This window comes from Megalobrama amblycephala, linkage group LG11 (assembly GCF_018812025.1).
Source record: "Megalobrama amblycephala isolate DHTTF-2021 linkage group LG11, ASM1881202v1, whole genome shotgun sequence".
Classification (NCBI taxonomy): Eukaryota; Metazoa; Chordata; class Actinopteri; order Cypriniformes; family Xenocyprididae; genus Megalobrama; species Megalobrama amblycephala.
In genome coordinates this window covers 34,536,897-34,542,994 of record NC_063054.1, presented here as the reverse complement: position 1 = coordinate 34,542,994, position 6,098 = coordinate 34,536,897, and the positions used below count along the sequence as shown (strand labels likewise).

The 6,098-nt window shown below is 36.4% G+C and overlaps 1 protein-coding gene across 1 annotated transcript in view; it reads left to right on the top strand.

The window, feature by feature from the left end:
- The first annotated feature begins 245 nt into the window (after positions 1-245).
- Positions 246-6,098, top strand: part of LOC125278449 (kelch-like protein 29) — a 318,939-nt gene continuing 313,086 nt past the window's right edge. Inside the window, exon 1 of the mRNA XM_048207641.1 lies at positions 246-492. The gene's annotated coding sequence lies outside the window, so the exon portion shown is untranslated. The remainder of the gene's footprint in view (positions 493-6,098) is intronic.

Below are 6,098 nucleotides of genomic sequence, written 5' to 3'. Positions count from 1 at the left end.
TTTTCATTTGTGCTTTTTTATAAAACCCGAGTTATTTTTCGTAGTTTCCCCCTTCATATTGTATACAGTTTATTCATTTTAACATATTTTAACGTAAGTAAAGTGTAATAGGCCTTGTGTCAGATGAGTTATTTTAGTTATTTTGCTGCACCTCCACGTTTCGCCAGTAGGTGCCGCCGGTTCTCGCCCAAACTCGCACACAGAGCTCATGGCGCTGTAAGTGGGAGGTGCTTATGTGGAGTAAAGTATCAGCTGGGAGAGACCGGAGCAGCATTCACTCTCGTCTCCGTCTCTGTGTGCGAACAGCATCTGTCAACTCCCCGGACCAACTCATTACAGCGCACAAAGAGGGAGAAAGACACCTGCTACAGATGCGAGAGAACACAACACACTTTATAGCGCTATGCGATGAATCAACCACCCGTGCTTGAGGAACAACGATCTGAGAAACAAGGACAGACGCCTGGCATCACTGGGCAACTCGATCTGGAGGTGAGGCTGGAGATAAAGATGATGATGATGATGATGATGATGATGATGATGTCGGCGATGGCAACTGTACATTATTATTGCATTGAGCACTATTATGTCACGTGCGCGTTCTAGTGGCAGATCGTCACATGCCACTTGCGCGCGTATGGTGAAGGTGTTTGTGTACGATGTCCTCTTCTACTGGATGTGGAAAAAACTTCCTGGTGGGATTTAATAGCAACCGCTGGATTGGGTCACTTGGACAACATGGAAGATGCTTTAGTCCTGGATACTGCAAATACTTGTGATTTGCCATTTGGCCCGAGACCCTGGAGATCTACCTGCATGGAGAGTTTAGTTAGTCGTACCCTTAAGTGAACCAAAAAGTCCATGGTTGATTCTCCAAACCTATCTAGACTGCATTTTATTCTCAATATATCTAGATTAAAATGGTAAATGCACAAAAATGCTGTCTAGGTAGATAGCTTACTAGATTTGGAGACACAACCATTGACCACCTGGTTCAGGTGTTTGTTTACAGCAGGGGTTGTCAACCTTTTATATATATATATATATATATATATATATATATATATATATATATATATATATATATATATATGCTATAAATACATAAATGGCAGATTATTTTTATTTCATGAGTTAACTGAAAAAAAAAAATCCTTCATCTTTTCACTATATAGTTTGACGATAGAGATTTATGTTTGCTTAACGATGGTTTTACACTCTTAAAGATCAACCGAAGCAATATATTTATTTGAATTAAAACTAATATATATATATATATATATATATATATATATATATATATATATATATATATATATATATATATATATACATAAGTTGCATGGGTATATTTGTAGCAATAACCAACAATACATAGTATGGGTCAAAATTATCGAGTTTTCTTTTATGCCAAAAATCATTAGGATATTAGGTAAAGATCATGTTCCATGAAGATATCTTGTAAATTTCCTACAGTAAATATGTCAAAATGTATTTTTGTGAGTGGCTATGTATTGCTAAGGACTTAATTTGGACAAATTTAAAGGCGATTTTCTCAATATTTTGATTTTTTTTGCATCCTCAGATTCCAGATATTCAAATATTGTCCAGATTTTCAAATATTGTCCTATTCTAACAAACCATACCATGCGTGTGGAAAGCTTATTTATTCAGCTTTCAGATGATGTATAAATCTCAATATATAAACAAACACACTTAAATATTTAAATATTAATAGAATAAAAAAAAATGACAGCTATGATATGGACTGAAATGCACAAATGATATGTTTGCGTATCAGCCAGAGGACCCCGTACAATACCTTTTACGTTGCAGACCTTTGAAAACCCTTGAATTAGAGTTCTTACTAAACTCTGCAGGACAGTAGATCTCCAGGAGACCCGATTTGAGTTTTTTTTCCCATGCATGTCCTTATTGATTGGTACAATATCATAAGAGAGGCTGTTACAGTAGAAAGCTTTTGTTGAACCTGTGGGCTATTGTGCATACAGAAACATTGGGTTCTAATGATTATTTTTTTTTTTTGCATTAAGTAAACAAATGCAATCTGAATCGACCCCGACCAAGCAAAATTATGGTACTATTACAGATAATAAAATCGATTGCATGTCCAAGTGATACAGCAGTTCATCTCTTTGCATTTATCAGTGAGTTCAGTGTTATCTCGGAGGTCAGCTGTCTCTCAGAATAAACATATTTCACACGTCACTACACACATAACACTCCACTGCGTCGTTTTCCCATGTGCCGTCGGGATAATCCGTGTCATGCCACGCATGTGTTCTCTTGTACACGCAGAAGTGCAGATTCCGTCGCAACAGCCGTGGGTCTCGGTGGACTAGCAGTGCTGTCATGTTCGCAGACGCAGACATTGATAACATTGGCAAATGTATCAGGTAGCAGCTTAGAACATGCCCCGGATTAAAGGCTTACAGTTTGGACGCTCTGGAACGGGGCTGAGCAGTTGCACACGCACACATCTCCTCGATGTTTTGACACTTCCAGTAGTACGTATGATTGGAGAAATATAAGTGAATGCTTTCAAGGTTGGACTGGTTGGTCCACTTTTGCACTGTTCTGAGGGAGTGTTGTGGCGCTGGTCATATTAGTCCATCCTTCTCCGGTCAAAAATCAATATGTTTTGAAACCAAGTACAAAAGGAAGAACAAAGAATAAGAGGTTTTCCTTATAATATGTTTCAGAATAGTAGAATATTTGAGCAGGGATGGATTTCCGCAGCTTTCTAAAGACTGAGATGACAAAAAAAGAGAATTTCTTTTTAGAAAGCAAGGCGGTTTTATTATTTTCAGGATGAGGATACCTTCTGGGTATGTTGTTATGAGTCTAGAGGAACGGTATAGGAAGGCTGATGCAGGTGAGGTTACGGTTCTAAAGCTCAATGGATTTAATTTCAGATCGAGCGCACGAATGCTTGATTTCTTGAGAGCCGAGGACAGATCACCTGGTGCTTCGTTGCATAATTTCCCACATCTTTTAGCGTGGGTGTCTTCTGTGATGCATTATCTCTTGTGACCTTAGGCGAACTGCCTGGAAAATGTAGGTTAATGTTTATATAAAACAATCTGGGCAGCAGTTCTGTGTCATCCATGTTCATAATATAAAAATAAGCATGCAGTGGTTGATATTGACGTGACATTTGCTGTGTTTATGCCAAACATTGTACAGACTTGAGAGCAGTGTTTGATTTTGTTCTTTGTATATCGTCTGTCTATTTAAGGTTGTGAATTGTGCTCAAGTAATGAAAGCAGTTCCTAATTTAGAAGATCTAGTCTGCGTCAATTTCACGGCTGCAGTATTGTAGGCGACATCTGTCATGTATATCATTCGTCACATTATTTTTGTCTTGCGCTGCCGAGGTGAAATCTTTATTAATTAGTTGGGCTTGAGGTGTTGTTTGTGCTTTGATAAATTACCTGTCTGCATTGAATGTTTTGTCTCAAATTTGCTAATGCCCGCTAAACCAAATGACAAATGTGGTAGTCAAATAAATGACTAGATGCAAATGTTATTGAGTTTGATGGCCAGTTACGGTGCTGCAGAAGGAAAAGGAGGTGAAAGTTGTTTTTGGAGGTTGCCTAATCAGCGAGTTTGGATCCGTGATATCGAACCTTATTAAGTCAACGACATGCGAGGTCATGTAAACATCTTAAATGGTTTTTCTGCTATGGGGGAAAGGGCAGAAATGTATAAAATGTCCCTACTACCTTGCAGATTTCATTGAAATAGTGTCCTGAGAATCGCACCTTTCTCTCTTACAGATTTACACTCTATAAATGAAAAAAAAAAAAAAATCAAGAGAGCAGCTTGTGCTTTTTTTAAGCCAATCAGACTATTTCTTTAAAGTGCCCCTATTATGCTGTTTTAAAGGTTCCTAATTTTGTTTTAAATGTCTCCTGCAATAGGTTTACATGAATTCAAGGTCTTTAATTTTCTCATAATATACACTGCACATCACTTCATTTCTCTGAAAACCCCTCCTTTCTGCAAGCTTACTCTGCTCTGATTGGTCAGATGACCCAGTCTGTTGTGATTGGTCTACCGCTTACAGCATGTGTCAGAAACACTTCTTCGGCACTTGATACTCATGCTGCATCCTAATTCGCCTACTTATACCATGCCCTAAAAGTATGTACTCTTTTTGTGAAGAAAAAGTACATACTTTTGAGTGTGTAGCAAAAGAGTAGACAAGCTTTGGGACATACAATTGCATCCTTAACGGTTGCCCTCTGTCAATCATATTGTCACAGTTAAAATCCTCTTCATTTCATTTCATTTCCTACCGTATCGTAGAGAAATGCAGGAGCACGTTGATCTGCAGTCACGGGTCTTTAATGCAGAGAACTCTCCTCATATTAATGCATGATGCATTTAAAAGTTAAAGGCCAAATGGACCTTTATAAAAGTCCACATAAATAAATATTTTTATCATGTAAAATTTTGATTATTAGTCACTCGTACCTTTCACCATCGGTCGTGCATATCCAGCATGTTTTTGTAGTTTTTTATTACTTGTGTTTGTAGTTCAGAACCGAATCCTTGTCCAAAATGCAATGGGTTGTGGGCAATATTAGCCTTTATAGTGTGCATGGATCCACACTTTGAAAATCTACTGGAAATAGTAGACCATCTAGGGACTTCTGGCGTACTCTTTTCAACATACTATGCTTTGGGACACACTTACGGTAATCTCACTTACTGTTTAGGATGGATAGTATAGACATTGGGATGCAGGGTCAGTGATACAATCAGTAACGAAGACAATGGCATTTTTTTCTGTATCAATTCTAGTTCCAGCACGAGAGTCCATCCTTTTGAAGTGCAGCAAAATGGATTCACAGTGCTGAAATATCGTCTTCTCAACAGGTCGACAACATGAACCAAACTCTTCCAGGCCTCAGCTACAGCTGCTTTTTGAAGGCGGGTCAAAGTAGATGTTGTTTGCGTGCAGCCAATGAAAACCATAGGCTGGCATTATGCAAATTTGTTGCATGTAACAGGAAGTGAGACTGGAACTGCTGATGTTTCAGCAATTCAGAATCTATTATTTCTTTTAATAACTTTGTTGTGCACTTTGTTCTTTAAAACCTTTTACATTCACAAATAGCTATATTACACACTGCATGAAAGCTAATATTCGGAAAAACATAATAGGGGCACATTAAGATACCAGTGGTTTTTTTTGCGCTTTTATATTTATTTATTTACTGTGCTGGGTAAATCTCTGATTATATGTAATCTGGATTGCGTATGGATTTCAAATATTAAGTACTGTACATAGATTATGTTATGTTTTAAAATGCTCATAATCAGATTACAGTTACTTTTTATTGATCAAATGATTCACACAATGGCACAATGGTGTTTTTGTTTTATTTTTGTGTTGTAGTGTTTTTATGTTAAAATAATTTATTTTAATTTTACATTGTTATGATTACATTAATAGCTTTATAAACTTAATATGTAATGTTTAAGCAACTTCATATTGTTCATAACAAGAAATGGAATATATTTTCTTTCTCTGTATGTTATTTTTATGTCAATATGGTACAAGATTATCCTATTCAAATCAATGTGATAAACGAGTTAGGTCAAAAGTAATCTAAAAGTAATCAAAAAGTAGTCCGATTAGATTTTGTAACTAATTTCAATTTTCATCATGTAATTTGAAATCAGTAACGGAATTTGTAAGTAAATCTACCCAGCACTGTTTATTTATTCACATTATTTTTGGAGCGCGACATACATGACAAAATTTTAAACCATTTTAACATTTTTTCACTTTTTATTTTCCACAATGTGTTGCTCTAGTGGTACAGTTTACATTCATTGTGGTAACATATACAAGTTTGGTGTCAGTAAAATTTCTTTTAAAAGAAAATAATACTTTTATTCAGCAAGGATGCATTAAAATGATCAAAAGTGACAAAAAGATTGTTACAAAACACAACTGTTTTCAATAAAGTGTCTTGGGCAGCAAATCAGCATAATAGAATGATTTCTGGATCATTTGACACTGATGACTGGAGTAATGATGCTGAAAACACACACACACACAC